The 12,126-nt window shown below is 40.5% G+C and overlaps 1 protein-coding gene across 1 annotated transcript in view; it reads left to right on the forward strand.

Annotated features, from left to right (window-relative positions):
• The first annotated feature begins 6,364 nt into the window (after positions 1-6,364).
• The window catches only part of poc1bl (POC1 centriolar protein homolog B (Chlamydomonas), like), a 51,344-nt gene continuing 45,582 nt past the window's right edge, over positions 6,365-12,126 (forward strand). The window contains exon 1 of the mRNA XM_084080933.1: positions 6,365-6,506. The gene's annotated coding sequence lies outside the window, so the exon portion shown is untranslated. The remainder of the gene's footprint in view (positions 6,507-12,126) is intronic.

The raw sequence follows: 12,126 nt of genomic DNA on the forward strand, positions 1-12,126 counted from the left end.
AAATTTACATTTAAACATCACAACTTCTGTGTACAATTTACAAACTGCGGGCTGGGCCGATATGGAAATAAACTATTTTTTCTTCAAACGTTTGAGAACCACCGGTATGGTCATTGTATAGCTTAAATCTCTGAACTTGGGTCTTTGAATATAGATATTTCTCTATGCAGCCATAAATTAAAAAAAATCTTCAAAAAAACAAATTTACATTTAAACATCACAACTTCTGTGTACAATGTACAAACTACGGGCTGGGCCGACATGGAAATAAACTATTGTTTCTTCAAACGTTTGAGAACGTTTGGTCATGGTTGTATAGCAGACGTGAAGCTCTGTGACAGTGTGATGAAACCGCTTCTGGAACGGATTCCGGTTACTCAATGTTGGTTCCGGTTCTGGATCCCAACCCTAAAAATGACTAAATTGGGGAGAAAAAAATAATTGGCTATTCTAAATGAAAAAAAAGAAAAAAATATATATCTGCTTCTGGTGGTACTTTGGAAAAGGCCAGTGGTATGGTTTATCCTGAATGCTTTTGCAGCAAAATGGGATTCATCTGTGATTTTCTTTTTTTATAGTGGCAAAAGGAACGTATATGCCTCAACTATTGTAATATAAATGTTGTATTGTGAATACATTTTATTTTGAGCTTGTAGATCGGCCATTTTCATTTTTTTTTTTACCATTTCAGGAATAATAAAAAGAATTGCCTTGAATGCTCTCCCCTCTCCGCGGCCAGTCTGGCTGCGTCCATCACCGTCTTCTTGTCCCTGGAGTTGTGTAGCTTGAGTATCACACACCGTGGGGCAGGTTGGTCGCGTTGTTTGGATCCCTGGTCGGTTTTAGGACCTAGGCGATGACAACGGTCCAATTTAATCGATCCCGTCTTAGTCTGTATCCTCAGCAGCTTAGGTATCCAGGTCTCGAAGTATTTCAGGGGGTCGCCTCCTTCCACTCCCTCTTTAACACCGTAGACTCTTAAATTATCGCGCCGATTCCTGTCCTCCATTGAGTCCAGACGTTCCATTGTGTCTTGCAGTTGTTTCTCGAGCAGCAGTACGCGGCTGTCGTTGTCGGTGACGTCTTTTTCAACCGCTTCCACGCGTTCTTCTATTTCGAAAATCCGTTTTTCAGCCACTTGTAGCTCAGTCACAACAGTCTGAATGGACAGCAAAAGCGGGTTCAATTTGTCATCCATCGCTTTTGTAATGTGTTCCGTCATTGCCTGGAAAGCCCTGGCTGTTGCTGGGTCGAGGCCATCCAGCTCCGCGCTAGCATCAGAGGTGGGCCCCTCCTGTCCGCCATTGTTAGCCATTCGTTCCGATCTCGATTTGCCTTGCAATCTAGTTGTTTCTTTACTCATCTTTTCAAATGAGGCCGGCCAGAACTGCTTCAAGGACATGACACGCCCCAATTCACATCAGAGAGAGTAGTTTTGGACAAGAAAAGAAAGATAAATGGGAAATAGTGCAGCGAGCCACGTGATTAAACCCAGAAAAAAAAAAAATCTCAAATCCCAGATGATCTCTCTTGAAACGAACGTCTCATATCAAGGTATCGATTAAGTCTCGATAATTGCCCAGCCCAGCCCAATTCAAAAACAATACAACTGTCAAAAAACAGTTAACAAACAAAAAAACTGCAAAAACAGTCGCATTTTTAACCCTCCTACCAGGAGTTTATATATGTATAAGAACAACATTCCAACAACACAAATCTTGTATGGGGGTGCCTGGCACAAAATATGTCCAGATGGGGAGGCCAAATACATATTCATTTGGGGGACCTTGACATTAAAATGTTTGAGAACACTGGTGTGGCGTTGACAAACTTTCCTTTTTTTGCAAAAAGGGGACGTAAACATTAGCCTACATAATAACAGCAAAGTAGGCTACTGCATGTAAATGGCTCATTATAGCATCATTTTACAGCATCACAGTCATTTTACAACACTTTTTCCATTTATACGTTGGCTATTTTCAAAAATAGCAGATCTAGATAATCATGCTATTTTTTATTTAAAAAAACTCAAAAATGTTTGGAAAATGTTCTTATAATTTAGCATTTTTTACACAAATGTTCTATTCTGGGGGTCCCTGGCACAAAATATTTTCAGATGGGGAGGGGGGGGGGGGGTCTGTGACCAAGTTCATATCAATGTGGGGGTCCTTGACATGATCAGTGTTGCCAGATTCTGTGAGAGAAACAAGCAACCGGGTCTAGGAAAACCAGCCCAAAAGAAGCGACTATGGGCCAAATGAGCACTTCAACATATACATCAGCTATTTGAAAATAGCAGATCTACAAGCTCACAACGCGTCGCGATGCTTGTAGATCGGCTATTTTCAAATAAAATCTTGCGGTGAGGTATTAATAAGCAGATCTGGCAACCCTGCACATGATACAGTTTGAGAACTACTGAAGCTTGAAATCTTACTTGGGAAGTCAATATATTTGTTTATTAAACAAAGCAGTGAACAATTTCTTTCCTGTAACCTTCAATGTAGTACTAAAACAAATAGCAGCACAAGGATATAAAATCTAATTTACAGCAACAATAGATCAAATCTTAACATAAAAGTATTACATTTTGTTAAACAGCAACAGAAAATGAAGATTACATGCAAGAGCCATTGAAGGACCTGTTGCTGCGTTAAGCATCTCTGTAATCCGATTCCGACATACAGTATTACTTTATAGCTCGCCCTTCATAAAGAAGCCAATCTTCCTTTCGAGGAAGTGTACAAAGGGATGCTCCTCAACACTACAGTAAATGTTTTCAATGGACTCGCATAAGCATTCATTTATTAAAACTGAGCCCACACAAACCACACAGCTGTATCTCCTTGTACTGTATCTCCATATTTAAAGGTTTTATGTTTTTTTTCCATAAAATGAGTGCCCTACTTCGTCATACTAGAGTGTCAACACAAAAGTAGCAAAAAATAGCCGGTCTAGCTTGTAGATCTGCTATTTTTTTGCTATTTAAAAACAAAAAAACGAGCAAAAGCATGTCAGTGAAAGTTGGTTAAGTGTGTCTATGAGTTTTCTTTTATGAATATTGAACCAATGAAAAGTATCAACAGTAACTAAACAATAACTGCTGTTTGGTGAAGCCCCCAAGGTTGGTGCCCTGTGCTGCGCTGCTTTTATCCGCCAGATTTGGACGTTCACGGCATATTTTTCACCATTACGGTGCGTTCATCATCGGTGACGAGTGCCTCTAGCCGCTGCTGGTTGCGTGCATTGCGTGGTATTTGAAAATAGCAGATCTACAAGCTCACAACGCGTCGCGATGCGTTGTGAGCTTGTAGATCGGCTATTTTCAAATAAAATCTTGCGGGGAGGTATTAATAAGCAGATCTGGCAACCCATGATACAGTTTGAGAACTACTGGCCTCATGTACAGTACTGGCCTTGAGACAAGTAGGCAGCCATGCAGGAGGATGTGGTGGCGTGTATGTTATATGCTGTTGCTGACATCTGCATTTATTATAGCGTCTAACAGCCCCATGGCCTGGGGGGACAGGCGCGCTGTGATTGGCTAGCTGTAGCGGGTCGTCTGGCCAACCGCTTTACACGGCTGTCATCATGTCACTGAGTGAACTGTCAACCCCACAGATAGAGATAAGAGCCGTCGAGATGTGACCAGTGTTGGGAAAGTTCACTTAAAATATGAACTAGTTCAAAGTTCAGTTCACAAATTTTAAAATGAACTAGTTCAAAGTTCAGTTCATAATTCAAAATTTTGAACTAAAGTTCATGGTTCAAAAAATGAACTAGTTCAGTTCTTTTTCGTTCTTTTTTTTCAATATATATTAGTGCTGTCAGGCGATTAAAATTTTTAATCGCGATTAATCGAATGATTTGTGTAGTTAATCACGCGATTAATCGCTTATTAATCGCATATTTTTATTGTCTCAAACTTGAATGATTAACTGAAAAGCAGTGCATTGTATTGTATTGTATATGGAGCAGGATGCATCCGAATCTATTATTTATTATTATTACTATACTTTTATTTTTTATCCAATACATTATAAAACCAATGTTATTTATTTGATTTTCTTATACATTATATCCTCTCTGGTGTACATACACAAAGCACCCTATATTTATTATTTCCAGTGGTGTAAAGTAACTAAGTACATTTATTCAAGTACTGTACTTAAGTACAATTTTGACTGAGGTACTTTTACTTTACTAGAGTATTAGCAGTTTTCAGTACTTACTTACTTCTACTCTACATCTCAGAGGCAAATATTGTACTTATTTTTAATTATTTGAAAACTGAAGTTACTAGTTACTATGTAGATTTTGCAAATACATGAATCACTTCAGCCCTATTTAAGTTTTGGCTATTGGAAAATAGCCGATCTACAAGCTCACAACCTATACCTCTATGCTCACAACAGGTCACGGTGCGACACAGTGAGCTTGTAGATCTGCTATTTTCTAAAGATTTTCATTCATCTTGGTGGGAGGCCTACTTTTCTTGGACGCTTTTTTTCTCTCTGCCAAAAATAGCAGATCTACAAGCTCACAAGGCGTTGCGCTGCAACACGTTGTGAGCTTGTAGATCGGCTATTTTTGGCTTATGTGCCCCCCATCTGGGGTTCATGTGGTTAATACTAATGTAATGCATAATAATGTAATGGTGTTTTAATTTTTCATTCATCTTGGCGGGGGGCTGGGGGCTTGTCAAAGTGAGTGTATGACACTGTTAACATCAAAAGCCAGGTGCAGAAGTCCACTTTTAATGCCAAAATAAAGTCGGGTCGGACGTCCAGACTACAATACGTTCATTCAGAGGTTCGGGGGCCGGGGCTACCGTCCTAAAGTCGGCTGTAGGCTACGGTGCACGACGCATCAGCCACGGTCCGGACATGTTGTTGTAACATCCCAAACTCATTTCGCCGTTCCGCGGTGTTTACTTTATTAATTCAGCCCAGCTTCAAGTTAATTTTGTCGGCAGTGAAGCCAAGGAAACAACACCGATACTTTGGAAGAGACACAAGTCAACTTCCAAATGCTTGTGGCCGGGAAATGAGCTTCGCAGAGCGGATAAAGTGTCAGCTCTTCGCCCTGGCCGAGTGGCCGTAAATGTCTGCGCTGTTCACTAGCTGTCGCTGCAATGAGACTGTTCACTCGGAGTCGGTCTCCGCGCTGCGCACATGAATGTGAGACGCCGCCTTGCTTTTCTCTTTTTTTGGCTGATGGTGCGTTCAAGACGTCTCGGAAACACAGAATAGGATGAAATACAACATGACAAACCGATGTAACCATGGAATTTTGGGACACTCTTGAACGAAGTTTGAACGAAGAGAGAACGCCGTTCACAAACGCCAGAATGAACGCGTTCACAATAACGTTCATCTAGCGGATATACAGTACGTTCAGTTCACGTTCGCCCAAAATACGAACGAGTTCATGAACGATCGTTCATTGAACGCGTTCAGGCACAACACTGGATGTGACTTGTTGTTGGTTCATAATAAATAATGAGTCATAAATAACGTTGAGGACTCTGTGGGAATACATACAATTTACCGCACAGTTAAAAGCACTACTCCAAACGGCAGCTATAAAGCTACTGTAAGACTAATCTGAGTTCCCAGAAGTTTTCGCCAGCTACTGCAAGACAGGCAGTACAGCCTGTTCTTGTTTGAAGAGGCATTAACGGCTAATATACCTCTTAATTAATAGTTAGTTAATAATTAAGCTCCAACGTTAGAGAGAGAGAGAGAGAGAGAGAGAGAGAGAGAGAGAGAGAGAGAGAGAGAGAGAGAGAGAGAGAGAGAGAGAGAGAGAGAGAGAGAGAGAGAGAGAGAGAGAGAGAGAGAGACAGACAGACAGACAGACAGACAGACAGACAGACAGACAGACAGACAGACAGACAGACAGACACAGACACACGAGAGAGAGGGTGAGCCAGTGAGGGAGAGAGAGAAAGAGGTTAAGGGAGAGAGAGAGAGAGAGAGAGAGAGAGAGAGAGAGAGAGAGAGAGAGAGAGAGAGAGAGAGAGAGAGGAGAGAGAGAGAGAGAGAGAGAGCGAGAGAGAGAGAGAGAGAGAGAGAGAGAGAGAGAGAGAGAGAGAGAGGAGAGAGAGAGAGAGAGAGAGAGAGAGAGAGAGAGAGAGAGTATTGCCTTGACAACCAGTCAAAGCCAATCAGAGTGAGGCCGACCATCCCCCTGGGCTATGGGAGGTTTTGTTTCGTACCATCCAGGATAACCAGGGCGCGCGAGAGAGAGAGAGAGAGAGAGAGAGAGAGAGAGAGAGAGAGAGAGAGAGAGAGAGAGAGAGAGAGAGAGAGAGAGAGAGACAGAGACAGAGACAGAGAGAGAGAGAGAGAGAGAGATGAGAGAGAGAGAGACCGAGAGAGAGAGAGAGAGAGAGGAGCTTTAACAAAGTGTAGACCCACACTGACACTATTGCAAACACCCAGAGGAACCAGAGGAACTAAAACATGGAGCCACAAGGAATGTATAGCTTGTGATAAATAAAGGTACGGTAATGGAATAGTTTTGTTTGTTTTAAATTGTCATCGTCATACTATACCATGACTTCGACTCTATAGCTTTTTTTTCCAGAGGACATGTTGTGTAGTCATAAATACATGTGTTTATTGTTGCCATGTGCATGTTTTGAGTGTGCTAACAGTTTTCAGTGTGATTTTCAATGTAACGACAGACTTCCTGACCAACTTTGACCAACGTTTTGTGCGGTGGTGCTGTTGCTGCTGTTGCATCGAAATTCGTGACCCCACCGAAAGCTGTTTCTATAATCTCTGTCAATTCAGATAAAGAAGGGGTTATGTGTGTATGTTATTATTATCAGTGGTGGAAGGTAACTTTTTACTTGTACTCAAGTACTGCAATTTGAGGTGTTTGTACTTTTACTTGAGTATTTCCAATTTCCAATACTTTTACTTTTACTCCACTACATCTCAGAGGCAAATATTGTACTTTTACTCCACTACAATTATTTGAAAACTTAAGTTGCTAGTTACTTAGTAGATTTTGATTATTATTACAAAACGTACATTAACCACTACAGCCCTATATCACATTTACATACATATATTTACATATACATAATACATATACAGCAAAAGTAGTTAACATAGCATCACAATATATATGTGTATATATATGTATATGTGTGGTGGCTATTAAAAAAGTTGCAGATCTACGAGCTTGTACATCTGCTATTTTTGGAAAAAAAAAATCTTTGAAAAATATGGTATTTAAAAAAAAAACATGAATCTTCTCTTCTGGGGGTGTCCCTGGTACAAAACCTTTTCAGATGTGGGGGAGGTCCCATTTTAACTATATTTTATACTTTGGCTATTCAAAAATAGCAGATCTACAAGCTCATAGCGGCACCGAGTGCCGCACGACGATGAGCTTGTAGATCTGCTATTTTTGAAAAATCCCTGGCACAAAACATTTTTGAGATGGGTGGTGTGGTGGTGGGCGGGCACAGCCAAATGCATATCATTTTGGGTCCTTGACACGAAAAAGTTTGAGAGTCATGGTACAGGCCACTGAGATTTGCATATAGTTCCTCTTCTGATAGGAGGAGTGGAGATGGAGAAGGTTTAATTTTAGTTTCGTCTCATCCTGTTCTGTTGTGAGCAGTGTTGCCATGTCCGCTTATTATAAGCGACTTTTGTGTTTCTGTCAAGTCGCTTGTACATTATTGGTGGTTGCGGGTTTTTGGGCTCGCTTGTAAAATGTTGTTGCTTATTTGGCCTTGTTTCTAAAGTGTAGTTTCTTATTTGGACTTGTTTCTAAAGTATAGTTTCTTATTTGGGCTTGTTTCTAACGTGTAGTTGCTTATATGGGCTTGTTTCTAAAGTGTAGTTGCTTATTTGGGCTTGTTTCTAAAGTGTAGTTGCTTATTTGGGCTTGTTTATAAAGTGTAGTTGCCTATTTGGGCTTGTTTATAAAGTGTAGTTGCCTATTTGGGCTTGTTTCTAAAGTGTAGTTGCCTATTTAGGCTTGTTTCTAAAGTGTAGTGGCTTATTTCTTTTGAAAAAAAAGAAGTTTATTTTGAAAATAGCCGATGTGACGCGTTGTGAGCTTTTAGATCTACTATTTTCAAATATAGGTTGAAATTGCTCAACGTGGCCCATAATAGTCTTTTGGCCTTGTTTTCCTAGACCCGGTTGCTCGCAAGATCTGGCAACACTGTCTGTTGTGTGTCACAGACACACACAGTCAGGCGTGCTGCCTGCTGCTCAGCTGTGTGTCTGTTGTGTGTGTCACACACACACACACACACACACACACACACACACACACACACACACACACACACACACACACACACACACACACACACACACACACACACACACAGTCAGCCTGCTTCTCAGCTGTGTGTGGTTTGATGAGAGGGTTTAATGACAGATCTGGAAGTTTTCCCTCTTCTCTCTCTGCCCCAATTTTAACTCTGTCTCACTCTCTTCTCTAGTAATGACAGATGATAACAAGTCCACTAGACATTTCCCCCCTTCCCCCCCATCCATCTTTAGCCACCACACTATTTAGTGACATCTGCAGCCTGTGTTTTTGTTTTTTTGCCCTAGACTAGTCGGTCTAACTTGACTTGTCTTTAATTTGACTATAATACGTCCACTAGACGACACTATAGGAGTCAATCTAACTTGACTTGTCTTTAATTTGACTATAATACGTCCACTAGACGACACTATAGGAGTCAATCTAACTTGACTTGTCTTTAATCTGACTATAATACGTCCACTAGACGACACTATAGGAGTCAATCTAACTTGACTTGTCTTTAATCTGACTATAATACGTCCACTAGACGACACTATAGGAGTCAATCTAACTTGACTTGTCTTTAATCTGACTATAATACGTCCACTAGACGACACTATAGGAGTCAATCTAACTTGACTTGTCTTTAATCTGACTATAATACGTCCACTAGACGACACTATAGGAGTCAATCTAACTTGACTTGTCTTTAATTTGACTATAATAAGTCCACTAGACGACACTATAGGAGTCAATCTAACTTGACTTGTCTTTAATTAGACTATAATACGTCCACTAGACGACACTATAGGAGTCAATCTAACTTGACTTGTCTTTAATTAGACTATAATAAGTCCACTAGACGACACTGTAGGAGTCAATCTAACTTGACTTGTCTTTAATTAGACTATAATAAAAGTCCACTAGAGATTCGTATCCAACTACTACCACACTATTTAGTGACACCTGCAACCTGTGTTTTTAAACCTAGAGACCAGTCAGTCTAACTTTGTCTTTAATTAGATTACAATAATATCTTATGGCATATGAACCAGGCTGTCAGATGTGTTCCATCGGAGTAGGTAGCCCCAAGGCTACTAGAAGGAAAAAGAACAGACGTACTTATGTAACCCAAACAGTAGCTTATACAAGTTGTTAACAGTGAAATAGTTTTTCATTTTATCGCCCTGCAGGCTGTGTGTGTGTGTGTGTGTGTGTGTGTGTGTGTGTGTGTGTGTGTGTGTGTGTGTGTGTGTGTGTGTGTGTGTGTGTGTGTGTGTGTGTGTGTGTGTGTGTGTGTGTGTGTGTGTGTGTGTGTGTGTGTGTGTGTGTGTGTGTGTCCAACATCCTTACACTTCCGCAGACTGACTCATCTCTCTCCAGCTCTCTCTGTCTCTCTCTTGTATACACCAAATGTAATCATCACCCACCCCACCAAGAGCTGTCTGTCTGCACTGTGCTGTTGTAACTTCTGGTGGTCGGTTACAGTGAGTCAACTCTCTCCATCGGTATGTGGCAGTTCTCAAAGTTGGCTCAGCTTCATGGGATGGGGATGCAGACGTGGGGACGTGGGGGTGTTCAGTGTCAAACCAGTAGTCCCGCGACAGACCAACCACCCTGCCGTGAGTGACGGTGGTTTAAACTAAAGCCAAAGACATTCAATTATTAATAAAGATTAATAAAGTCATCCCAATTGGAGCCACTAGAGGCGAATGGGTACACAAATCCTACACATGGGGTCGGTTGCACCAAGAAGGATTAGATAAAGCTTAGTTTAGGGTTAATCAAAGATTTGTTGATCTAGGATTTATTTTAATTCGAGTTGTGTTGCACCACTTAATTTTAAGCATTGCTTAACAAATCTGTGATTTAAATCCTTAACCTGTGATTAAAACTTTAAACAGTGATTAAAACGTTAAACAGTGATTATTTCATGGATTAAACTTTGTTGTGTGTCCGCCATCTTGGATTTGCGCTGTAAATAAAAAGGAATACTTCTTCTCATGAGCCAAATATCATTAGAATTACTTTTTTATTCACTTTTGAGATAATGTGGGCAGGCGTGGCAGTCTCATTACAGTCTCTTTGCTGAATCTGTACCGCCTTTTAAATTCAGCATTATCATAACATTCGACTGGGTTTAGACGGTCCCTTATTTTTCTTTGAGCTACTCTTTCGTTTTCATGAAGCCATCTGATATATGCTGCCATGTTTACATTTAAACCACCTGTACTGCAAGTTTAGAATTAATCCCTTACTGACATTTAAATTGGAGTTTAAAGTAGTGGTGCAACAGGATTAACATTAATCCAGGTTTACTGTGAAAATAAAAACCAAGATTAAAGGATGGTTTAAAACTAAACCTGGTTAGTGGAAACTAGGTTTAAAGTTTGGTGCAACTGGATTAATAGATAAACCTTGATTTAAACCAGGTTAAAGCTTAATCCCTCTTGGTGCAGCACCAAAAGGGATTAAATAAAGCTTAGTTTAGGGTTAATCAAAGATTTGTTGATCTAGGATTTATTTTAATTCGAGTTGTGTTGCACCACTTAATTTTAAGCATTGCTTAACAAATCTGTGATTTAAATCCTTAACCTGTGATTAAAACGTTAAACAGTGATTAAAACTTTAAACAGTGATTATTTCATGGATTAAACTTTGTTGTGTGTCCGCCATCTTGGATTTGCGCTGTAAATAAAAAGGAATACTTCTTCTCTTGAGCCAAATATCATTAGAATTACTTTTTATTCACTTTTGAGATAATGTGGGCTTTTGAGATAATGTATCAATTATTCTCATTACAGACTCTTTGCTGAATCTGTACCGCCTTTTAAATTCAGCATTATCATAACATTCGACTGGGTTTAGACGGTCCCTTATTTTTCTTTGAGCTACTCTTTCGTTTTCATGGAGCCATCTGATATATGCTGCCATGTTTACATTTAAACCACCTGTACTGCAAGTTTAAAATTAATCCCTTACTGACATTTAAATTGGAGTTTAAAGTAGTGGTGCAACAGGATTAACATTAATCCAGGTTTACTGTGAAAATGAAAACCAAGATTAAAAGGATGGTTTAAAACTAAACCTGGTTAGTGGAAACTAGGTTTAAAGTTTGGTGCAACTGGATTAATAGATAAACCTTGATTTAAACCAGGTTAAAGCTTAATCCCTCTTGGTGCAACCGACCCATGGTCTCCTAAGTGGGCGTCAGTCTACTCTCGCGAAACGTCCGATGTTTTATTGGTGTTAGATCCCACGAGAGTGTGTTGCCCGGGACAGAGAAAGGTCGTAGGTCAAGTAGATTTTCTCCTGATTTGTCTCCCTGAAAAAAAGCCATTTTAGTGGGTAAAAATCTTGGGAGGATTGTGGTGGCTTGTTAGCCTGGGACCAGACGAATCTGCGAGTGCAAAAAAAAATTGCACTCTGCGATTTGGGTCTGGCACCGCTCCCTAGAGAATCCATTTCCTGCTCCAGAAGACGTGGGTGACCAATCAGGGCCCAGTATTCGAATATGGGAGACTGTAATTGGTAGTTGGTTGTAGGTCTAACCAATTGCGTCGAGGGCCATTGTTTTGATCCCGCCCCTTGGGAAAACAAAACGTCCTCACGGAAGCACCAGACTCGTATCCACGCAGTGATATAGTCTGGCTACGCGAGGCTAGTGGCTTGTGACGATCGGGTTCCAATATTTAGTTCAGTGACCACCCGGGCCAAAGAATGGTTCAGAAGCTGTGTTCACGTTCACTCTTCCATTGGAAATAATAAGGCTCCAACCTGCGGGAAGTAAACCGGAGATGGCATGTCTTTCTTTCTTTTTTTCGTCTTGGCTAAAGC

Source organism: Gymnoscopelus microlampas (genome assembly GCF_963454915.1).
Source record: "Gymnoscopelus microlampas genome assembly, chromosome: 15".
Taxonomy (NCBI): domain Eukaryota; kingdom Metazoa; phylum Chordata; class Actinopteri; order Myctophiformes; family Myctophidae; genus Gymnoscopelus; species Gymnoscopelus microlampas.